General features: G+C 37.8%; 1 protein-coding gene across 1 annotated transcript in view; it reads right to left on the bottom strand.

Moving 5' to 3' along the window:
- Positions 1 to 26458, bottom strand: part of Il1rapl2 (interleukin 1 receptor accessory protein like 2) — a 1226021-nt gene that overhangs the window by 391528 nt on the left and 808035 nt on the right. The gene's annotated exons all lie outside the window — the stretch shown is intronic.

Genomic DNA, 26458 nt, shown 5'->3' with positions numbered 1-26458 from the left:
TTGTATGAAATTCTTAAATAATTTATGAAAGCATTATTTTAAGCATCTTTAAAGTAAGATTTAGTGTAACACTGGGGGGGTTCTCATTTAATCTTATTTTTACACTCTGAAACTTTGTTCAGTTAAGTCAAAAATGATGTTCATTTTAGAACTAGATATTTGTGGGTGCTCTGGAGTTTCTGTCTTTGAAGCAGAATATTCTCCTTCCTAATACAAAGGACTTCTAGGAGATGAAAATCATAGATTTTTTTTTCAATTTTAAGGAAGTAAAAACCAAGCACAAATTTCCCAATTTCCAAGTCTCTCAATCAGGTTGGAGTTCTCAAGACAGCTGATTTTTATGCAGTTATTTTACATAATTAAGTGTAGTGATCCTGGGAATCAGAAAGTGGGGCTAAACAGCATAAATGGCTAGTTCTATCAAATATATATCCTTGAGGTACTCATATTAAGACAAGAACATATGTAATGCAGATTTAATTCTGACTTAAATCTTGCAAGTCTACTTTGAACCATTTCTGCATTGTCTCTCAACTACATATGTTGAAAATTATAAGCACTATTGGTTGCTTTTCACTTGCTAAATTAAAAAGGGCCAAGATTCCTCTCATTGCAATAGGAGATGGATGGTGATGGTAGAATCTGATGACCCCTAAAGACCTAGTTGAGTCATCAAGATCTGGATATTGTCAGGGACTCAGAAGGAATTAGATTCTGAGATGATCAAAGAAAAATGTATTAGCGAAATCTCAACCTGTAAATGAGAATAAATCTGAGATTTGATGAAATTCAGCTCCAAAAAGGCACATTACCATATTTATTTGTGTCCCTGGAGTCTGTTTCTAGATATTTTTATAACTTATAAAACGATTGTCAATATGTAAGAAACTTTAACGGTTCATAGAGACATTATTAATTTGTAAAGTAGAACCCATTTTCTACTCAGAGAATTTGTCTTTCAGTTATAAGTGATTCCTTTATTTTTATGCTACTTTCTGAAAATAAAGAAATTTAGATACTAATAATGTGATGGTCCAAGACAGTGCAGAAGTTTCTGAAACTTTTACTCTTGCTGAGGCAACTTCACATATACATAGAATTTGAATTTCTTGATGGAGAATCCCATGGAAATTTATCTAACTCTATTCTAGGAGCCTGAGGTCAAGCTAACTTAACTTAGCTTCTGTTAAACTGCCTGCTTATATAATCCCCTTTCAGATAATGGGTTATTGTAGCTTCCTGTTAACTGTCTTGCTTGTATAGAATCCTCCCTCCAGCTAACTGCTTATCTTAGCTTCTGTTAAATTGCTTACTTGTGTGAACCACTCTCCACCCCCAAAATTCAGAGCAAGGTGGCAGGTTTTTCCCTTCAAACATCCCATGCTCTGGATATTCAGTGGTAAACTTATGTTCTGAGTGCAATCCCAATCTATAGTAATGAAGACTTTCAATTGACTAAAAACTGTATCTGTGTCACCAGCTCCACACAACACTAGATGAATCTGTTGTATTTTGTTTTCTAACAGAAAAATATTTTGTTCATAAGTCTTCACTTCATTTCATTTTTCTAAGATGCAATTTTCAATATTTTAAGCCAGACCTTTTGTGTAATGTTCCCAACCTCCAACAACTACTTCTGATAATTTTGAATATATATTATTTTAATTAGAAACTGAAGCAAAAACTCAGCTACAGACTTGATAAATGTGCCTTGTTGTTCCTGACATAGGCCAAGTTGTTAGTGCTTAAGTCTCAGGCCACAAGCCAATTCTCATCATCTTTATATGTGGCCCAAACAAATGGAGTTTTCAAAATGTCAATGCCATGAATTTGTCAGGAATGGTAGCTTAGACCTCAATTGTAGAACTCAGGACACTGTGGAAAGAGTATTGCCGTGAGGTCAAGGTTAGTCTGGGTTACATAGTAGTTCTCAGGCCACTCTGGGCTACAGAATGTAACTTTGTCTCAAAATAAACAAGTTAAAAAAATAAAGGCAATTTATTCCTAGGAAAACATATCTTGGGGGGATTTATTCCTGCTAATGACATCAATAAAGCTTTAGGTTTGATTCAATTCAAGTAAATGATACTGAACACTACAGAACCTAAGGATTTTGACAGGAGGTAAAATCAGCAATGTCTGCCTACAGACCTGTTGCATTTATAAACAGAAGGTGTAGAGACGTGGTGCTAGGATGGATACAGAGTCAAAAGGACATATTATAAAGAAAACAAAGCTCTGGAGGTGGCTACATTTGGGAAAATTCCCTCCAACCTTCTAGTTATAGAGCCTCCTCACTCTCAATAGACTTATGCTTCACTTAGAGGCAGAGACAGCAGCTGCTGAAGGTCAGAGTGTCACAGAGTTCCAAAACAGGTAAAAGGTTGAAAAGCCTGGCAGCAGCAGGCCCGAGCAGGACCCTGCAAAAGGCCTTTCTCTCAACACTGTAAGGGAAAGCCTAGAGCCTAGATAACAACTAACCCAAGGTGACCCAATTCAAGTGTGTCACTGTGCCTAACTAGCCATGTTCCTAAAGCAAACTATGGCAACCATCAGGGAATTGGCTATTTGTGATTTTATTTTATTTTTATTTTTTAAAAGGGTGTCTTTGCAGGAATGGGAGGGTTGGGGAGCAGGGCAGGGGGAGGGTATAGGGGGCTTTGGGGATAGCATTTGAAATGTAAATGAAGAAAATATCTAATTAAAAGAAATGCCTTAAAAAGGGGTGTCTTTGTTGTTACAAGAGTAATGAATTTATAAGGATACTCCACCTTTGCACAGAAACAATTTGGAGGATAACAAATAAAATGAAAAGTGTTTCTTCTCCTTTAAATTTACATTATTTTGTAATCTTCAGTTCAGATCACCCTAGTGTTACTCGGGTTATCCAGGCCTTTCTAATTCAAGGTTTCCTCTAGTGGGGTCTAAGGTACACTAAGATAAAAGAAACAGCCTAATAAGCATATCGGGCTTCAAGGTGGAAGTTTAGGAAAGAACACTGGCAATTAAATCATTCACCTTTCCCTGTGCAATCAGCAAGTATTCAGTTGTTAGTACAAAGATAGTTGTTAGTACAAAGATAGTACTTGTTTTGTGGGGATACCAAAGAAAAGAAAAAGGCAGAGTCTTAGTCTTTGTGGACATCACACTGGAGCACAAATAATAAGGAAGTGAATATATAATTACAGATTATCAGCCACAGCTTGTTTGAAGACAACCACACTGTACTGTGAAAGAATAAAAATTGAGGAGTTAATCTATGTAGATTATTTTGGTGCAACTAGATGTAATCATCCAGCAGTTGTCACTTGGCTATTCATTTGCCTGAGACCTCCAACAGTAGAGGTTACTAGGCCATGAGAGAACAACTCAGGTAAAAGGAATGCTGCAGAGCTTGTAACTCCCTGACATAGAGGGGGTAGGGAGGACACAGAACAGGAAAGGAATTCGACGACTGAGGAAGAACAGACTGTGAAGTTGAGGAGGTATAAAGGCATCAAATGACACCGAGATTTAAACACTACTGGTTTCTGTCTTTCTTAAGAGCTGTCTGGCTGCTCCTGGAGTTTTACTAGCCCTTCATTCAGTACATTTTCTTGAGTACCTGCGATATCCAGGTGCTCTTCTAGACCATTAAATAGAAAACAGTGAATAATACAGTCAATAATCCCTGTCCTAACTGATCTTCCGTTCTCCTGGAAGGCACACATGCATCCCATAAATAAAAATGAAACCAAAAATAGACAGATGCTCAAAGCTTTTGCTAGTGCTGTCACTGAGCGAAACGGGTAGTAGAGACCTCTTGACTGAAGGTGGGGGGGATTTTTGGTTTAGTTATTTGGATGAAGACATAGAACTCTCAGCTCCTCCTGCGCCATGCCTGCCTGGATACTACCATGCTCCCACCTTGATGATAATGGACTGAACCTCTGAACCTGTAAGCCAGCCCCAATTAAATGTTCTCCTTATAAGAGTTGCCTTGGTCATGGTGTCTGTTCACAGCAGTAAAACCCTAATTAAGACATTATGGTTTTGTTGTTGCTCCCTTAAAAAAAAAGAAATAATTGAAATATAACTACACTATTCTCTTGTCTTCCCTTTCCCCCCTCCAACTCCTTCCAGGTCCTCCTACATTTCTTCACAAATGTACCAATATACAAATAAAACCAAATGAATCCATTTACTCTGGTTTATATGATTTCAGGGCTGACCCCTTGGAATTAGATAGTCTATTAGGGGCTGTCTAATAGCCTCATCTCTGGGACAACTAACTCTTCCTCTGTAACCAGTTCTTAGTTTCTTGAAGCTACATAGATCTAGGGTTGGGGTAGTGAAGCTAGCTTCCTTTGTTTAGGGTTGGGACCCCATGAGATTTCCACCTTCAACATTAGCATGTCTACTGTTATTATCATTATTCAAGTCTTGTTGAGTGGTACGGTTTTCCTGTCACTTCAATATCACAGTAGACTTCTTGGTTCTCTGGCTCTTACAGTCTTTACACATGCTCCCCCCTCCCTTCTTGATGTTTGTTGGGCCTTACTTTTAATAGCTTCTGCAATTCAATCAAGTACAATGGCAATAGACTGTATTGTTTGAGGAGTCTACTGAACTTCCCTCGCCAACAACTGAAGCTAGCACTGGAATTTCTGCTACATAGTCTATGCCTTTCGGGAGATACATTATATTTCTATCTTCATTTTGTTTAGGTTTCAAGGCATCTCCTAGTACTATCACCATGTGGAAAAACCTCCAAGTACATAGATCTGGGGCCATGGCACTGAGCTCTAAAAGAGTCTAAGACGGATCATATTGCTAACAACTGCTTTTAATTTGTATATTAACATATAGACAGGTTTGAGGATCAGTGGAGCAAATGACTACATAAATTACTCTCTCTAAAATGAAAAGTTCTCTTTTTTGATGCACTCAAATTTTAAAAAATAAAAGAAAGAAAAAAGAAGTTTCTCATATTCAATTATATATACATACACACACATATAAAGTTTTACATTCCACACACCTCCCCTATTTTCCTAGTCCACTCCTTCTCTAGTAATTCCATCTCTATCGCCCTCCCAAACAATCTATCTTTTTTTAGTATGTTTTATTGAAATGATCTAAATTATGAGCAGAAAATTATTGATGATCACAAGCAGCAAACTTTCATTCTTGTTTTCCCCTCCCTGACATAATAAATTCAAAATGCCATTCTTATGAGAATAATTAGGAGTTGGAGGAGACAAGGTCAGTCGGCTCTGTCAGCTGCCGTTCCTCTAGATAATGGGCATGCTCACAGAATAGCAAGAGAGAAATAGGAATGGGGACAAGGATAGTCCCGTGGAAGCAAAAGGCTGGTTAGTGACATTTCTTTTCAAACTTCTTGCAACTTATCCACAAAAGTCTGCTTAAGGACAGGAAAAAATAGTTAAGAGTGCAGCTGCAGTTCTGACAATTCCTAGAGGGGAGGCAGCCAGTCTTCTAAATTAAATTCCTTCCCTTTCCTATATCCTCAATTTCCCTTTTCTTTATTCTTCCCTGCTCTCACCAGTTTTTCCCATTTCACTATTTTTCTTCTCCTTCATGTCTTCGGCACGAGTCTGCTGGGTGCTTAAGAAAAAAAAAAAGTAGAAGAAGCATCTACCTTTCTAGTATTATTCTGCACAAGGAGTTGTTAGGACTTGAACCTAGAAATTCACCTTCACACTAAACCCCAATCTGGGATGGCCAGCGAAGAGTTGCGATGAGTCATATTGTTGTCCTCAGTTAGGGCTCTGGGTTGTGACATTTCTCTGGAACAAGCTGAAGTTTAAATTTCTCACAGCCAGGCTGGCTGAACTCTGGAACTGAGGACTCCGGTTTATCTGTCAGGGCAGATTATTTGCTGCCCTGGATTTCTTTCAAGTCTGACCCTGTTCTGGTGGCTCAGTTGGAGAGAAACTCAGAGTAAACAGCATGTCTCTCCACACCCAGCTGGTCACTAAAATAGGACACCCCTGGGTGGTGTCCCAAAGTATCACGAGGCGTGACAGCGCTGTGAACAGAGTTAAGCAAGAGATAAGCTTACTGGAAGGGAAGTTGAGGTGGGAAGCAACAGCTTGTCACTTTATAGTCCTCCCATTCACTGTTTACCAAATTTGCCCCCAGATATTTTTCCCCAGTTTCAATCTAAATGCTCTGTATGATCCTATTCCTCCAACCAATGCCACTCATGTACTGCTCGTTTCCTCAGTTATACCATTTTGACAAGAATTTCTGAGCCATATCTGCCTGCAGGTAGATGGTGCCCTTTCTGTCCAGCAAAAGCCTAGGGCAGTGGCTCAGTGTGGTTGAGACACTGATAACAGGATAATGGGCCATTTCAATCACATTTCTTAAAAGCCCCGATATTGAGAGAAATTTGCTATCAGTGATTTAAAACACGTTCATATTAAATACTTAACTGTGATGCAAATTATAGGAAGCCATTGGTGAAAGGACTGTCTCATGCAGCATTCCCAAGAATTAAGGAAACAGCTGATTTTATATTTCTGATATGAATGTAGCTTTGCACTGCAACTGTGTTGCATGTTACGTACACATCTTTGGTCTTCAGACAAGAAAAAGAAGGAATCCTAGATGAATCAAGTATATATGTAAATATGCAATGTTTATAATGAAATGGATAGGTGTCTATTATTGGGGAATAGTTCTGGAACTTTGGTTTAACATAAAAGAACTTTCAATTTGAGAAGGGAGATATGGCTGAGGGTTTAAGAGTGGTTTGCTGTTCTTCTAGAGGACACAAGTTCAGTTCCTAGAACCTATATGAGACAACTCACAACCACCTGTAATTTCAGGTCCAAAGTGGTCTAAGGACAATTTCTTGCCTCTCATGGCACCTGCACACATAATAGCCACAAACTCACATGTAAATACTTGAAAATGGATTTTTAAAGAACTACAAAGTAAAGTTTTATGCAGATGGAGTGGGCTGTCAATGACCACATTAAGGAATTGGTAATGGTCAAACGGTCGTATTAGCTTAGTAACCCTGGAATGATGAATCCAAAAAATTGCTGTAAACTACTCTGGAAGTACTTTCAGGTCTACAAAATAGAAATTTCAGACAGAGACTTTTGTTAGCTTTCATTGCTACAGTGAAATACCTAGAGATGGGAAGTTCATTTACCGCATATTTTCAATTTTTGTTATTATTTAATTCTTTTATACAGTGCAGTCTTCATCCCCTTCCTAGTCCACACTCCCTGACTGCTCCCTATCCCATACCTCCTCCCCGCATCTCCAAGAGGATGTCCATATCCCCACCCCTAACCCACGAGACCTCCCCACTCCCTGGGGCCTGAAGTCTCTCAAGGATTAGGTGCATCTTCTCTCACTGAGGCCAGACCTGGCAGTCCTCTGCTGTATATGTGTTGGGGGCCTCATATCAGCTGGTGTATGCAGCCTGGTTGGTGGTTCAGTGTCTGACTGATCTTGGGGGTCCAGGTTAGTTGAGACTGCTGGTCTTCCCATGGGGCTGCCCTTCTTAAATATTAAGTCCAAGTGGCATACAACAGGATAGCTAGTTATTACTTTACTATGCCAATTCATATCAGGTAGAAAGTATGCAAGATCATGCAAAAGAAGGATCATACTTCAAACCAGGATGCAGGGGTTGGGTGGTCAGTAATATTCTTTTTATAAGAACTTCCTGTTGGGGATTCAAGAGTCATATCACAAACATCTGAATGGCTTTTGAGGGCATCGTTCCCACTGATCAAAGACTTAGTAGTTTCAATCTTTTAAGGTTTCAATGCATCTCCTAGTACCACCACAATATAGAAAAACCTCCAAATACATAGATCTAGGGTCAGGGTACTGAAGCTATATCAGAATCTAGGGCTGATCATATTGTTAACAACTGCTTTTAATTTGTATATAACACATAGACAGGTTTGAGGACCAGTGGAGCAAATGACTAAATAAGTTAATCTCTCTAAAATTACAAGTTTTCTTTTTTGAGGCACTCAATAAATAGAACAAAAACAACCTGGGATTATTTTTAACACGAGACTTCAAAATACTGATTAATATGCTATTATATATATATATATATATATATATATATATATATATATATATATAATTTTTTGAAGCTTATCATACTCATGAACTCACAGGAATTATGATTACTTGAAAAAGATCTGTATAGCATCAAGACAGCTAACATTTTGGCATAGATAAGAGAAGTAATCTCCAGGTCACACATTCCTTACTGAGGAGATATTAGCAGTTGGTAGTTGCTAAGGAAGACAGAATCATGTGGGGTTTTTTTGTTTGTTTGTCTTATTTTTTGTTGTTCTAATGGAAGATATGGCCACTGGTAGGTTTCCCACACTTTGGTGGGTTACCAAAACTAAAACACATGTATTTGGGAGGGAACATTTTGAAGAAAATGTGAAGGGAGTGAGAGGGGAAAATGGAGTATAGACATAATTGTACATCATTGTATATACATTTGTGAAATTCTCAAAAATGAAGAAAAATATAATATAAATAGATATTCAGAATGTAAATATTTTGAACAAAATGAAGAACCCAAACAACATATAAAATAATACACCCAAAATTCCTTCTTTCCACAATAGTCTTGCTTTACAGAAGTTAAGAACAGAAGTGAATAATTTGACAATAACATTTTATATTAATGCTGATTGTCTCCCAAAGTAAAAAAAAAAAAAAGTGAATACCAAGGTGATGAAACATCTGCTGAAAGCTGTAACTGACCCAAAAACTCCTAGTTGATTTCATTTATTGACTCAAATTTTCTCTATCAATGTGGAGCTGTCTCTGGGTGAAACTTGCTGACTTTGCTCTTCAGCATCTTTCTACACCAAGCTGTCAGCAAAAGAATGTGCATAATCATTGGCACACACTTGCACTGATACTTGCATTTTTCTCTGGGTTTGAAATAAATATAGCATTTTTCTTTACATCTGTTGCAGTCACATGAGGATGTGTTTGGGAGCATTTGCTCAAAATATAGTAGCATGCAAGTCTATTTCTGGAATACTACAAACAACATCCCCAATCTCAATTCAGTAGAATTCTGGTTTTGAAGGAGGCTTATGTAAATAGATGTGGCATCCTTCATAGAGAATGAAGACAAACACTGAAGTAACTGATTATGTGGTGACTGTAAAATTCTTGCTATACTGAATGATGTTTCTATCACAATTCATCCATTATTATTATTATTTTTTTTTAGAAAGCCAGGAAAATCTGAATGAATTCCTAGTGGTTATAACAAAGAATATCATTGACATTTCTAAAGATGTAGTGTGTTAATAATACAGCCAAATTTCATAAAACACCAACATTTTCTTGTTTCAGCATGGCTTTTAGCAAAACAGTATGCTTGAGCAAGTGCGTATTATGATTATTCCCTTGGCAATTGTTTTAATGGACTGTCTTGTATGTTATTCCATTAATTACTATGGAACGACTAAACAGATATCATCTTAAAGAATTCTAGTATAATTAGTGAAAATTTAACCAAGCACAGTAGTCCTGTACTTCTGAAAAATCAATGATTATTTTCTACAAAATAATTTTTAAAATATTCAATTAACTCATATCTGGTATGAATAATTATGCATGTTTACATTGTTTCAATGAATATTTTCAACTGTTTTCATATAAATATTTTGCTATATTCTCATGAAACCTCTTGTAACGGGCAATGATACTGACAATTTCAGGGACAGTCGGTATACTAGCTTTCCAAAACAAAAGAGGAGTTTGACTAAAGTGTAGAGAATTTTAACCAAGAAAAACAGGGTTTGAACTCGGCACTTGAGAACCTTCTACATTTAAGAATCATTCATATATTTGCTTTTGCTCTCTTTAGAGTTGAATAGTTGATCCAGTTATTCTTTTTCCATTAACCAGGTGCTGTATAGCTATAACCCTGCTAGACACTGTTGTCCATTTCAGAAGTGCTTTAACGCTTTGATCAGTGTGAAACTCACATTAAAACTGGAAAGATGACAAAAAAATTTTGCTCAGTGTAATTTTGCTAAGGGAGGCATGTATAAATACTAAAAAATTATGCAAGGGAGGAAATGATCAGAGAGTATGTCAATGAAAAGACATTATTAGTTTATTCCTTGCAAAAGGAGTAAGAGTAAAGCAGAAAACTAGAGACAGTGTGTTCTAGGTATAAAAACACCTATAAGAGTAAACATATAACCATATAGACTGTATGTCTGTCTGGCTACTTACGGAGTGCAAGAGAAGAGAAAATAGGATTTGACATCATTGCTATTTATTCATACACACAGGTAGTCTCCTCTGACTCTATGTATATATGTATGTGGGTGACTGTAAAAGCCCAAAGACGGTATTGAATCACTGAAGCTGAACTTATAGGTAGTTTTGAGCTTCCTGACATGGATGCTGAGAAACAACTCAGACCCTCTGCAAGAGCATTGCTGCTGAACCATCTCTCCATTAAAAACTCTAAGATTCTTAGGTATCAAATCCCAGTTTCCTTCCTTTATCCTTCCACACGTGCATAGCTGATAAACATCTGGGCTTCTACTCAAGACAGAGACTAGAGTAGATACTATTAATGAGGCCCTGAAGGTATGTGAAAGGAGTTATGGTAATGGACAAAAAAGTAAAAATGACTAGTGGCAGTGTGTAGCCAGTGTTAACTGAACAACTACTCTTTCTTGGGGGATTTTCTTTTTTTTTTTTTTTCATTTTTACTTTTATTAAATGTATGTATCGATTCACTCTACATCCTAATACAAGCCCCCTCCCAGTACCCCCTTATACAGATCATCCCCCCATTCTACCCCTTCTCCTTTTAGAAGGGGAACCTCCCTCTATCAAACCCCACTCTTTTCCCTACACCCCCACCTGTAGGCACATCAAGTTGCTGCAGGTTTAGGCATGTGCTCTCACACTGAGGCCAGACAAGGTGTTCCATTTAGGGAAATAAGATCCACAGACAGGTAGGCAAGAGATTCAGAGACAGCTTCCACAAGTGTTGTTGAGGGACTTCTTGCAGGATTTTGAAATAGTATCAGAACTATCTCATAGAAATGCAATTTCTGTATCAGCAATAAAAAAGTAGCAGTGGCTCATGATTTTATATTGGTTGGAGGGAGCACGTGAATATGAATGGCTTTTGTTTCTTACGAGCTCTCTTTACTTCTGACTTCTTAGAATAGAGGTGCCTGCTCATGAAAGACTTGCTAATTGTGAATGAGATGAACTAGATGTGGAAGAAAGAAGAAAACCACTGGTACAACTTATAAGTTGGAGGTTAGATAGCATGACTTAGGTTAGGGGAGGAAGCTGAGAACAAACTCTTAAGAAACAGTGGCTTGGGTGGTGATGTTTAATGGAAATAGAGGGCTTATTCAAGAAAACAGTTTGATGTAATACTGCATTTTAAGATATATTATATTTAGAATTTAGATAGCACTAATCAAAGGTACCTGCTTTAACACTGATGGTGTCTTCCTCATAACAATGAGAAGCTAGTGAAGCTGAGGCAGAAATGACACACTCTCCCATTTCATCTAGTAAGGACATGGAAGGGGGATGCGTTGGGGAATTGCTTTAATAAACACAAGTGATTTAGAAGGCTAGTATTAGAAAATAGGAAAAGCTAGCATTCGTAGCACAATTTAAAAGACTAGCTTGAAACCATCACTAGCGATTACGACAAAATGCATGTTACACTGGTTACTTTTCATCTTCATCACAATCCTATCATTATGTCCTTTCCAGAAACAGATACTGAAGTACAGAAAAAAATTCAATGTCTAGATAAGGCTAGAGATTTAACATATGATAAAAGACACATGCAAATTCAGCTATGTCATTAGAAATACCCTGAGTAGAGCAGGTAGAGAGGCAAAGACGAAAACACTTTGGCTGTCATGATAGAAATAAAATGGTATATATGCATGGGCTAAGAGGACCAATGAAGCAGAAGACAGTAATTTGCCATGTGATAGGACCGCCATGTGGCTTACTGAGTACAAAGCATCTCCTAGCAATGACACTCTTCTACTCTTAAACTATCCTGCCTGATACATCTGTAGCTATATGCATATCTAAAGATTATTAACATAGAGACGCTAAAAGGCTTAACATGTTGTTTTCTTGAAGTTGAAATAAGTAAATCTGTCTTGCTCCTGAAAGCATCATATCATGTAAAGCATTTTTCTAATACCACATTAGACTGTGCATGCTCCAGTTAGAGAACTGATGCTGTTAACAGTTGCTTGAGAATTAATTCAGCAACTTCAAAAGGAAAGGCTTTTTCTAAAAAGCCTTCTTAAAAAGACATAAAAAGTTTATGCCATAGGGAAACACAATAACAAAAGCAAGAAAAACAACTTTTTAAATGTAATTTTTATGTTGCTTTCTTTACAACATTCCTACTTAAATGCACATTGTAATTCACTAATAAGTGGAAGATAGATTTTTTAGCTATTAAAATGCTAATGAGAAGGTTAACTTTACGTCAGAAACTATTATTGAAAAGATAGGAAGGTAGGAAAATTCACTTTAAGGTCATTTAAGATTTTATTAGGAAAAAAAAAGCCCTACATTTCTCATTAGAAAAAAAGTATGCAGAAATCTTGGGGCAATTATATATGTGTGTGTGTGTGGCTTAACAGTACACTAAGGGAAATAATATTTTAACTCGGTGTTACAAAAACTAGCATTCTTGAGTGGACTTGATCCTAACATTCTTGAGTGGACTCGAATCTCTGGACAGCTTCACCTGCAGCAGGGAGGGGGAAATAACAGATTGTACAAATACTCACTAGAATATGATGGATTGCACAAGGCCCTAAGACAGGTACACAGAATGACTGCAAATAGATTTGAGGCTGCCTGAAATCTCTCCAAGCTTTGTTTTTTGCAGCAACCAGTTTTCAAATAGTGAATCACACTATTTTTCCAACCTCATGCTTTGTAACATATGCGGCTAAATGACTTAAAACATTCTTGATATTATGGAGAACAAGTTGAACACTTAGCCCTAAGAAAGACATTAATCTTATTTCCTCAATAGAGGAATACTGGGGAATAGAGATAGGAAAAACTGTGGGAGCCAGAAGAACTGAAGAGATACAAAACACCACCTTCTGAAGAAGAAGCCACAGCAACGATGACCTTCTAGAGCTGTGCATTGAATCTTCCAAAGAGTGGGTTGATTAACAGCTAGGCATAGACTGGGGAGTGACTTATTGGGCTGTAAAACTCATAAGAACAACATGACCACTAGGAAACTGAAGTTACCAATAGAATGCAAAAAAAAAAAAAATGTTTCCTATTGGTCCATTTGTGTTTTTTAAAATATTTTCCAGCCTTAGTATATTTTCTGGCCCTATGACATAATATTATAAACTGTAATTTGTAAGTAACAGAAATTTACTTGACTTTATTGACTCTAGAGGCTGAGAACTTCAAAACTGTGGGATTAGCATCAGGTAAGTGTTTCTATGATGCATTACAGCATCATGAGAAAGGTTAGTGGGACTTGGAGAGATGGTTCAGCAGTTAAGAGCACTGACTGCCCTTCCAGAGGACCTAGGTTATTTTCTAGGACACTTCATAGCCATTGAGAAAAGTGATTCCAAGGGATCCATCACTTTCTTTAGGCCTCTGTGGGCACTGTATGCACATGGTTCACAGATACACATACAGGGAAAATACTCATATACAAAAAAAAAAATAGATCTTTTTAAAGAATGGTAAGTGGGCATACATTCAAAAGGGATTTGATAGGGCTTGGAGTTAACCTTTTATTAGAAACTCATAAGATCAAAGTGTGGATACTTCGCTCCTTCTTAGAATGGGGAACAAAATACCCATGGAAGGAGTTACAGAGACAAAGTTCGGAGCTGAGATGGAAGGAAGGACCATCCAGAGACTAACCCACCCGGGGATCCATACCATATACAATCACCAGTCCCCCAGATACTATTGCATATGCCAGAAAGATTTTGCTGACAGGACCCTGATATAGCTATCCCTTGTGAGGCTATGCCAGTGCCTGGCAAATACAGAAGTGGATGCTCACAGTCATCTATTGGATGGAACACAGGGCCCCTAATTAAGGAGCTAGAGAAAGTACCCAAGGAGCTAAAGGGGTCTGCAACCCTATAGGAGGAACAACATTATGAACTAACCAGTACTCCCCCCGCCGAACTCCATCTCTAGTTGCATATATAGCAGAGGATGGCCTAGTCAGCCATCACTGGGAGGAGAGGCCCTTGGTCTTGTGAAGATTATATACCCCAGTACAGGGGAATGCCAGGGCCAGGAAGAGGGAGTGGGTGGGTTTGGGAGCAGAGCAGCAGGAGTGTATAGGCCCTGGCATTCCCCAGTAGTGAGGCATATAATATTTTCAAGAACAAGGGCCTCTTCTCCCAATATCTAGCTTTTATAGCCTCTTAAAGTTGTCACCTCTTAATACTTTTACAATGGGAAATAAATAAATTTCAGTTTTAAGAACAGATGAGAGCAAACCCAGCAGCAGCAAGTTCCACCAGGTCCTCTATATGCACTCCAATAATCACTTCAGTAAATGTTCAACATTTTTAGTCATCAGGGAAATACAAATCAAAACAACTCTGAGATTCCACCTTACAGCCATCAGATTAAAATTTTAAGTGACCACACATGCTGGAGAGGATGTGGTACAAAGTGACTAGTCCTCCATTGATGGTGGGAATGCAAACTTGTGCAATCACTCTGGAAATCAATTTGACAGTTTCTCAGAAAATTGAAAATAGCTCTATCTCAAAAAACAGCTATACAACTTCTGGGCATATACCCAAAGATGTTCCACCATTCCATACTTGCTCAACTGTGTTCATCGCAGCTTTATTTGTAGTAGCCAGAAACTGGAAACACAACAGATTCCCCTCAACTGAAGAATGGATAAAGAAAATGTGTTTCATTTACATAATGGAATACTACTAAGCTAAAACAAAGACATCATGAAAATTTCAGGCAAATGTATGAAATCGAGTGAGGTAATCCAGGACTACACAGTCATGTATGGTATGTGCTCAGCTATATGTTGAAACTAGCCACAAAGTACAGGATACCCATGCTACAATCCACAGACCAAAAGAAGCTAAATAAGGAGGGTCCAAGAGAGAATGATTGAATCTCACTCTGAAGAGTAAATAAAACAGACATCAGATATGGATGGAGGGAAGGAAGTGGGTAGTGTATAGGGAGGGAACTGGGTGGGAGAGGGGATAGGAGGTAAAAAGTAGGTGGGGGATCAAGTGTAGGGATAGCTTAGGAGAGAATGAAAATCTGAGGCCAGCTGTGGGGTGATGGGCAACTCTAGTACTTGCTAGAAACTAGAGATGGGGGAGGCTCTATTGAGTCTATGAGAGAGACTCTATCTGAGACTCCTAGCAGTGGAGGATATGGAGCCTGAAAAGACTACCTCCTGTATCCAGGCAGTATTCCCCATAGAACAGTAGAGGGATAAGGACACCAACTTACCCATAAAACCTTCTTCCATAATGTGTCCTGCCTATAGCAACTGTATACACAAAGATGGAGCTGAGACAAAGGGAATGGCCAAACAATGACTGTCCCAACATGAGACTCATCCCACAGGCATGAATCAATCCTTAACACTTTTAATGATACTCCATTATGCCTGCAGACAGGAGCCTAGCATAATTGTCCTCTGAGGGGTCTACTCAGGAGCTCCCCAAAACAGATGCAGAGGTCCAAATATTTGGTGCTACTCAGGGCATCTTAAGGAAGAGTTGGGGAAAAGATTGAGGGACTCAGAAGGAATATGAACTCCACAGGAATACCAACAGAGTCAGATAACCTAGACCCTTGAGGCTCTCAGAGGCTGAACCACCATACAAAGTATATATATGGGCTGGACCAAGGCTTCCTTCCCATATCTAGGAGATTTGCAGTTTTGTCTTCATGCAGGTTCCCAGCAAGTGGAGCAGGGGCTGCCCATGAATCTGTTGCCTGTCTGTGGGTCCTGTTCCTCTAACTGGGATGCCGTGTCTTGGCCTCAGTGGGAGAGGATATGCTTAGTCCTACAGTGACTTAAGGTGCCATGGTGGGTTGGTACAGAGTGGATCCTCCCTTTCATAGAGGAGAAGGATATGGGGGAATCTCCGGAGGGAGGGGCTGTGTGTGAAGGGGGACTGGGAGGAGATGAGGGAACTGGGATTGTGATGTAAAGTGATTAAATAAATATTTTTTTAAAAAGAATACAGGAAACATGCAAAATACAGTAATGTCAATTAACATTTTACCTTTCTCTGTCATTCTTTATTTTAGTGCCACATGTCCCTTCTTTGTAGAAATTGAAATCATGCTTTAGGGAAGACAAATATAAACCTGAGTGACCAGGAAACTGTTTAACAAGAAGAAATTGAAATATAACTTCTTTTTTAAAAAATATTTTTATTACCTATTTTCCTCAATTACATTTCCAATGCTATCCCAAAAGTCCCCCATACCCTCCCCCAACTCCCCTACCCACCCACTCCCATTTTTTGGCCCTGGCGTTCCTCTGTACTGGGGCAGATAAAGTTTGTGTGTCCAATGGGCCTCTCTTTCCAGTGATAAAGTTGTTTTCTGTTACGAAGACAATACACTATTGGGCTACTCATCTCCAATGGTTTAAAAGTATCACTGCAGATTCTGGATATCCTGTTTGTTTTCTGTTGCTGTGATAAAACAGTGATCAAAAGCAATTTTTGGAGGTAAGGTTTTATTCTTCCTCTGAGGTTACAGTATATCATAAAGAGAAGACAGCAGACAATCAAGGCAGAAGTCTGGAGACAGGAATTGAAACAGAAGCTATGGAAGAGTAAAAGTTACTGGCCTGTTCCCCCTGGCTTGTTCAGTCTGCTTTCTTATATACTGCAGCCTCCCCAGGGGTGGCATAGATGTTGCCACAGGTCAATCTTCTCAACCATGTTTACTTTTACACAGAGACCTCAGGCTGTGTTGAGTTGACAAAACTCAACCAGGACACTAAAAATTGCTTCCTTTTGTTCTTTATATTTTTCCTTTAATTTCTCTTTTTCCTTCCTATCCTAACTCTTTTCTTTCTATTATTTTTAAAGATTTTTATTAACTTTATATGGGATATTTTTATCATATTTACCCCCTTCTTATCCTAATTATTCATGCATCCATCTCCTTACTTGCCCACACTCACCTTCACGACCTTCTTTTTAAATAACCCATCAATTTGTTGCCTGCTACTATTTTAAGACTAATAATTCTTGTGTAATTCATTATAATTTACAATCTGCTTATTTATTCAACATCTTATTGGATCGTTTTACAATTTTTAATATTTACCCAAATAGTTATGCCCTGTATAGTCTTAAGTCATAGTTGTATGTAAAGTAGACACTGAACTGATTATTTGTTAACAAATATCTTTATTTTATGTATATGAGTGTAATGCATGAAAATTTATGTGCCATATTTGTGAAGTGCCCATAGAGGGCAGAAGATGATACCAGATCACCTGGAACTAAAATTCTGAGCTGCTGCATTGGTGCTGAGAATCACACCAAGATGTTCTGGAACAACAGCCAGTGTTCTTAACTGATAAGGTATCCTCCAGCCCCAAACTGATCATTTTCAAAGAAAAAAATTAAAATAAATTCCTCATTATTTATGAAAATCACAATTAAGTACAGAAGTATAGTGCTAAGAATGGGGGAACACAAAAGATGTCACTGCATCATACTTAAGCTGAGAAGAATGTGAAGTTGCAGCTAGATATAGAGTGAAATGAGGGATCTCTTGAACCTCTTGAACAACATTCAGAAAGACCCTAGCAGAAATGAGTTTAGCCTATCATGATAGAGTAGAAAAGGCAAAATGTTATGACAGGGTTCAAAAAAAGGAAGATGCAAAAAGCTTAGATGATCAAGTAAAAGAGTTCAAAATAATTTTTGGTTATAGTTAGGATGAAATTGAAGGATTTGATATACAGAAATAGTATTCTACTCATCTGTTATATTGGTACTGAGTAATATAAATATAATATGAATTTTATAAATTACTTTGAGTTCTCTAACCCACAGTAAAAAAATAAATAAAAATGGGATATATGAAATTAAACTTTAATTTACTTAATATATTTAAAACTACTATTCTAACATAAAGCCAACATTTAAAATGAAGAAATATCTTTTTGACATTTCTATGCAAAGGTTACAAGATCCTGCATATATTTTTACATGGATAGCAGATCATACACATTTTATATGTTCATTTGCCTCGTGTGGCTAGTTGTTATCATAACAGCCAATCCAAGCCTGTAAAACTAACTTTGCTGGGTGGGTAGAAAAATAAATTATAGAAGAATGAGCAAAAGAAAGTGTATGTATGTCCTATGGCTTCTGTACAGCAAGTCATCACCCAGGCAGTTACTTTAACAACAACAAAAAATATGTTATGCTATAGTTGTGGATATTAGGGTTCTAAGATGAGGCTCAGTGGATTAATACTAAGGTGTTGTCTAGGATATTTTCCTCCCAGAACCTCTAGGAATGAATTGATTCCCTTACATTTCCAGCTTCCACACACGTTTTCTGATTTTATTTTATCATTACTGTGCCTGCAAAGCAAATCTTATCAGGCCAAATCTATTTCCTTTTGCTATCTTTCTCATCTTCTCACTTCTGCTTTTTTTTTCTTATAAACTCACTGGAATCATCTTTGTAAGCTATTGTGATCTCTGTGTCTTCAGGTGTGTAGTTTAGGCACTGTAATTCACTGCCACCTATGTAACCTAACATGTTCATATGTTCTAAGGAATAGAGCAGGTTGCTTTCATTGGTGGCTTTATTTTGTTTATTATCATTCTAAACAAGAAACAATAAAAGGTTACTGTTCTATAGAGAACTATCTTATGACAAAACTCCTAAAATACAGAAAAAAATGCAAAGTAAAAATTAAATACCAAACATTATCCTATAATACTTCCTGGAAAGGAAGACATGCAAATTCATGAAACATTCTACATTTTTTCCCGACTTTCCTTTGAGGATATGGTGACTGATAGGCTTCGTATGGGTCAGTGGATGACTCCCACAGCCATTTGCATATGGGAAGCACCACTTGATCCAAGTAGGTTACACATGAAAGAAGTGAAGTTAAAATAATATGTTTGGAGGATGTGGTAAAATACAAACACTCCTCCATTGCTGGTGGGATTGCAAACTGGTACAACCACTCTGGAAATCAGTTTGAAGGTTCCTCAGAAAATTGGAAATAGACATACCTGTAGACCCAGTTACACTACTCTTGTGCATATGCTCAAATGATGCCCCATCATACCACAATGGCATGGACTCTACCATGTTCATAGCAGCCTTATTTGTAATAGCCAGAAGCTGGAAACAACCCAGATGTCATTCAATCAAAGAATGGATGCAGAAAATATGGTTCATTTACACAATGGAACACTATTCAGCTATTAAAAATGGGGACATCATGACTTTTGCAGGCAATGGATGTGACTAGAAAATATCCTGAGGAAGGTAACTCAGACCTAAAAGACCATGCATGGTATGTACTCACTGGTAAGTGGTATTAGGCAAAAAAGTACAGATACAACTCACAGACTGTAAGAGTAAAAAACAGAAATGCCCAAGTGAGGAGGTTTCAACCCCACTTTGAAGGTGGAAGGAAATAATCACTGGAGGCTGAGGAAGGGAGGAACCTTGGAGGGAGAGGAGAGGGGGAGAGGAAAGGGAAACAGGATCAGATATGGTGGGAGGGGACATAGAGAATCTCAGAGGGTCAGTAGAATAAATGGAAATAAGTAGCCTCTGGGAGTGGGAGGTGGGGGACCCTCTAGAGAATACCAGAGGCAGAAGAGGTGAGACACTCTCAGGACTCATTGGGGGCAACCTTAGCCAAAATGCTGAACACTGGGGAAAGGGTCTTGAACCTAAGAGTCCACCTCCAGTAGATTGGCAGGGTCTCAAATGGTGGGACAGGTTTACTAACCCACAGTCAAAATTCCTGACCCAGAATTGTTCCTGTTTAAAAGAACTGCAGGGGAAAAAATGGAGAAGAGACAGAAGGAAAGGAGGCCAATGACTGGCCCAAATTGGCATTCATCTCATAGGGGGAGGGGTGGATACCAAGGCCTGACAATATTACTGATTCTATGGCATGCTTACAGACAGAAGCCTAGCCTGACTGTCCTCTGAGAGGCCCTACCAGCACTGACTGAGATAGGTGCAGATACTTACCATTGGACTGAAATCTGGAACCCCTATGGTTGAATTACTGGAAGTATTAAAAATGCTGAAAGAAAGAGTGACCCATAGGAAGATCAGCAGTCTCAACTAACCCACAGCCCAGGGAGCTCCCAGAGTCTGAACCACCAACCAGAAGCATAAACTGGCTGGTCCCAAGTCCCTGGCACACATGTAGCAGAGGTCTATCTGGTCTGGCCTCAGTGGGAGATGTACCTAATCCTCTAGAGAATTGAGGTCCCAGACAAGGATGATGTCTAGTGGTGGTGAGGGAAAGAACCCTCTCAGAGGCAAAGGGGAGGATAAATGGGATGAGGAACTGTGGAAGAGAGGACTGAGGGAAGGCAATGCCTGGAATGTAAGTAAATAAAATAATTTAAATTTAAAAAGGGATATATTTGGGAGTATCTAGAAAGAGCAAATGAATATAACTGAGATGCACTTTATATACATACACATATACAAATATACCTATATATATAAATTATATCTTCATATACATATAATTTTCAAACAATAACTAAAATTTTAAACTTTATAACATAAAACATTCATTAATATTTATTAAGCATCATTTTATCCATCTCTCTGTGTAGAGATGGAAATATGAAGATGGAGTAAATGTAATTTTATAAAGATATTATTACATAATTGCTAATGAAGATAGAAATTATAAAAATAAAATTATACATTTAATACTTTGACCTGAAACAAAGAGAACACAAACAAAAGCTAATTAGGATGAATTATTGAGTTTTCATGTATTTTTCTTTACCAAAACATGTATTAATTTGTAAATTTTGTCCCTGAGGTTTATAAATTCTTTCAAAGTATTGAAGTTTGGGCTATTGCACATCAAATTTCACATTTTAAACTTTAAACAATATCCTATGATACACTTTTATTGACAAAGGATGCTGAAACCCAGGCAGTTGAAATAATTTGTCCAAAATCTAAGTATCTTACTGTTCTGCTGTCCTTAGTAGGCCCTTTACTTCATAGACTATGAGTATAGCTTCATTGTTTTCTTCTTATCTATTCCTTTTTGTGCAAGGAGAGATCCCTGGTTGAGACCATGATATACTTTACTGAGAAAATAATAGTAACTAGTAAGGGGTTTTATAAGTAGAAAATTAAAGCATGCTTATTCTTCCATATTCTTCCTTCATTCTTTTAGTTATATATAAAAGTCTTCCTAAACTTTTTGTGCAATGTATACTACTACTTTCAGATTTTCATAAGCATTTGCATTACAATTAACTCCCCTTTCTCTTCCAGGATAAAAATATCTCTGTGTACCAATTTGCTTCCAGCCACAATGGTCAAACTCTTGTATTTCCAATCCTGAAATAAACAAAATCCCACCTATTGAAGGGGCTGTAGAATCTTGTTTCCTTTTTCTTCATGCTTTCTTAAAATTCCACAGTCTCATTCCATAGCCTCTGCTCAATGAACATTTATGATGCTTCTTGTTTCACTCCTTAATTTCTCTATTGCCAAATTTGATAAGGATTATTTCTCATTGCTTTCTTAAAGAGTTTTTTTAGCTTGATAAGTTCAATATCCACCCCAGTTGTAGGAAGTAAATTGATAGGAATAGGGTCTTAAGATATGTCTTAGGGCTGGGCGGTGGTGGCGCATGCCTTTAATCCCAGCATTTGGGAGGCAGAGGCAGGTGGATTTCTGAGTTCGAGGCCAGCCTGGTCTACAGAGTGAGTTCCAGGACAGCCAGGGCTACAGAGAGAAACCCTGTCTCGAAAAAATACAAAAAAAAAAACAAAAAACAAAACAAAACAAACAAAGATATGTCTTAGGGTTTTACTGCTATGAAGAGACACCATGACCAAGGCAACTCTTATAAAGGACAGCATTTAATTGGGGCTGGCTTACAGGTTCATTATTATCAAGGCAGGAGCATGGCAGCATTCAGGCAGGCATGGTGCTGAAGGAGCTGAGTTCTACATCTTGTTCCAAAGGCCACACCTCCTAATAGTGCCACCCTCAAACATATTGAAACCATCACAGGACTGTATATTGCCTTGGCAATTTCCTCTATTCTCTCTTTCTCTGTTTTTTCGTATTTGTTTGCTTACTTGTTTGGTGATATGAGGTACCCTATTGCACTATTCTCACCATAGTGGACTGAAACTGTTGAGTAAAATAAATCCTTCCACCCTTAGGTTGTTTCTGTCAGTGACCTGAACGGGAAAAAAAAATGTGGTTCACTTACATGATGGAATACTACTCAGGTACTAAGAACAAAGACATCATAAAAATTTCAGGCAAATGAATGAAACTAGAAAACATCATCTTGAGTAAGGTAACCCAGATCCAAAAGGACATGCATTATATGTACTCACTGATAAGTAGATATTATCTATAAAGTGTAGAATACCTATGCTACAATCTTCAGACCAAAAAGAAGCTAAATAACTAGGTCTCAAAGGAGGGTGGTTGAATTTCACTCAGATCAGAAGGGAAAATAAAATAGTCATCAGAGGTGGACAGAGGTAGAGAGCTAAGTGGCAGAGGAAATGGAGATGGAAATGGGAGTGGGGATCAGGTAGAGGGAAAGCCTGGGACAGAGCAAGCCAAGAGAGTAAATGAAAACTATCAACAGCCCAGGGTGGGAGAGCATCTCTAAGACTTAACAGAGAGTCAAAGAGGATGACTCTACCTTAGACTTCTAGCAGTGGTGGATGTGGAGCCTGAAGTGGCTACCTTCTATAGCCAGGCAGTATTCCCAGTAGAAGGATAAGGATACCAACTCACCCCTAAAACTTTCACCTCAAATTTGTCCTGTCTACAGCAACTACAGGAACAATGATGGACCCGAGATTGGTTGGATATTCTCTCAGTCTCTGTTCCAGGCCCCATGCTTATATTTCTTATAAACAGGATACATTTGGGGTTGAAAGACAGTCACCCCCATTGATTCTTGGGCACCTCCCTTATCCCAGGTCTCTGACTTATCTTGAAGGTGCTTCTCACCTCAACATTCCTATCAGTTGCAGATTTACATTTATTCTCATGGCCATCTCTCCTGTCCCTCTCCATACCTGACCCTGAACCTACCCATTCCTCTCCTCATCCCCTCTCTTACTCAGTTCCCTTCCTCTCCCATCTGCCACTTATGACTATTTTATTTGTCTTTCTAAATAAGATTCAAGCATCCTCTTCTGTGTATTCCTTCTTGTTTTACTTCATTGGGTCTGTGGAGTATAGCATGGGTATCCTGCATTTCATGGCTAATATCTTCTTATCAGTGAGTACATACCATGCATGTCCTTTGGGGACAGAGTAACCTCACTCAAGATGATATCCTCAATTTCTATCTAGTTGCCTGAAAAATCTGTGATGTCTTTTTAAAAAAATAACTGAATACTATTCCATTGTGTAAATGTACCCCATTTTCCTTATCTGTTCATTAGTTGAGGGACATCTAGGTTGTTTACAGCTTAAGGAGGTGAAAGATCTCTATAGTGAAAACTTTTAATTGTTGAAGAAAGAAATAGAGAAGAATCTTAGACAATGGAAAGAACTCCTTGACTCATGGACTGGTAGAATTAATGTTATGAAAATAACTATTATTCAATTTACAGATGTACTACAATCCCAATAAAAAACCCATATCCTTCAAAGAAAAAGGGAAAAAACCTTACATTTATATGGAACAGCAAAAGACTTCTGATAACCAAAGTAATCCCAGCATAGGGGAAATGCTAAGGCGGTGAGGTGGGAGTAGGATGTCCATGGGGGAGCACCCTCATAGGAGCAGGGAGGAGAGGGAATGGGATAGGAGGTTGCAGAGGGGAAATGGGAACAAGGATAACATTTGAAATGTAAATAAATAAAATAACCAATAAAAATAAATAAATGAATAAAATGAAATAAAAATATTCAGATATAAAAGATAACAAAAGATTGTAAAAGCCAGATGACAGGAATGATTGTTGTGAGATAGTGTCTTGTAGATACAAAACTAATCTGCACCCATGAAATTCTTGCACTTTAGTTGTCGAAATAAGACTTGTACAATGATAACCTAAGATGACTTGTTAGTGTGCATGGAGGAAACCACACAAGATCCCACTTGTAGAAGAAGATCTGCAGGCAATTAATGGTAATAAAAAGTGGACAATCAGTCTTCTTCAATGGTGGACCCCAACTGGGTTGTCTAATCCCAAGCTTTAAACACATACACATATGAGCAATAAATGAACTCAGTAGGGGTTGCATACAATAATAAAGAAGAGGTCATGAATTTGAGAGGCAATGAAGGGTCACAGGATGAGATAGAGGAGTGAGAGGATGAGGTATAAATGATATAACTACAATACTCAATTATGAAGTTCCAAACAAATGTTAACAAAATAAAAGCTATGGTGTTCTTGTGAAGATGCCACTAGTGGGATCAGGAGCTGTACCTGACACTTTTACCTACATGTAGGACCCTTTTTTTCTTTCTGGTATACCTTGCCTAGCCTTGATGTATGATATATGTCTGGTCTTATTGTCATTTGTTATGCCATATTTGGTTGATGTCCCTGAGAGGCATGCTCTTTTCTGAGTGGAGACAGAGGAGGGGTGAGTCAGGAGGAGATGGAAAGCAGAGGGGGCAAAGAGCTTGAGGGAGTTGAGGGAGGCAAAATAGCAGTTGGGATTTAATACATGACACAAGAACTTAAAAAAATGCTAACCTATATAATTCCTAATTTTCTTTCAACATTTGAAGTTAATGAAACACTGTATACATGATGTTTTACACTTATTGGACTGCACTTTATTTTCTGACACTTTCTATGTTATCATGAAAGTGTGTGATGTTAATATAAGATTTTAATCACTCACTTCCCTTTCTCTAGAAACCTACATTTATATCACTGTGAGTTCATGCTACAAAAATCAAATCAAAGTGGAATATTGTGGTAAAGAAAAGATGTTTTGAAGTTTTTCATGTACAGTACAAGTTTTATGACAATTGAAAATTTGTAGATTTTTTTTTTACTGTTCTGAACCAACCAACACATTTTTCAAAAAATGCAAACGTTAAACACATTCACAAACTAAATACAATGCAATATTATTACATTTACAAATGATACTAAAATAATCTGTAACAAAGGCAATGAAAATTAATATTCTGAGCCATTAAAGTGGGATAGCAATAATCTAGGGGCCCTATAAATTTGTGAACACATCATGGCAGTATTCTAATATAGTTTCTTTGAATAGCTTATCAAAACAAATAAGCACGTGTTAACATCCATTAGGCAAACTCACCTCAAAAACTCTCATGCTCTGACAGAGAAGAATGAAGCAGACAATCTGCCCCTATCCACCCCTCCTCCGATTTGCAGTTCATGTCTCCCTGGCTGGGAGAATTGTGAAGCTGAATGATAAATTAGCTGCTCTATTTATCTTCTAAGCGTAATTTATGACTAGTTGAGTGAGTGGATACAATAATCAATCAATAGTTATGTCAATTAATGGATAACACATTTATAACTAACACTATTATAGGCACATGGGGATAAAAAGCATAAAAGTCTACACTACATCATAAGAAGTTTCTTGTTGATAGAGCACTTTCTTGCACATCCAATTGCTAAACAAGAACAACAACAACAAACAAATAAGAACAGGTTGGTATCTAAAATCATTGCATGCTTGGGATATCAGAGGAAGCAACAATACATTCTTTGTCTCACCAAAGGCAAATCAGTTAACTGTTTATGTAACAAAGGAGAAAAGTATAGGCTAAAACTGGGAAAGGGACAGAGATTAGATAATAAATACCAAATTACAAATAATTAAAACAGAAATATAAATAAAATGAAATACAAAATGGGTAGAGGTTAAATAATTAATACCAAATTACAAATAATTAAAATACAAATTATATTACTTTTAGTATCCTATAGAACAGCAAGATCACTATAGTGTACAATAATTTTTTTTTAATTTATTTTTTTTATTAGGTACTTTCCTCTTTTACATTTTCAATGCTATCCCAAAAGTCCCCCATACCCACCCTCACAATCCCCTAACCACCCACTCCCCCTTTTTGGCCCTGGGGTTCCCCTGTACTGGGGCATATAAAGTTTGCAAGTCCAATGGGCCTCTCTTTGCAGTGATGGCCAACTAGG

The sequence above is a fragment of the Mus caroli genome, chromosome X, assembly GCF_900094665.2.
Source record: "Mus caroli chromosome X, CAROLI_EIJ_v1.1, whole genome shotgun sequence".
Lineage (NCBI taxonomy): Eukaryota > Metazoa > Chordata > Mammalia > Rodentia > Muridae > Mus > Mus caroli.
This window is presented reverse-complemented; position numbering and strand designations above follow the sequence as displayed.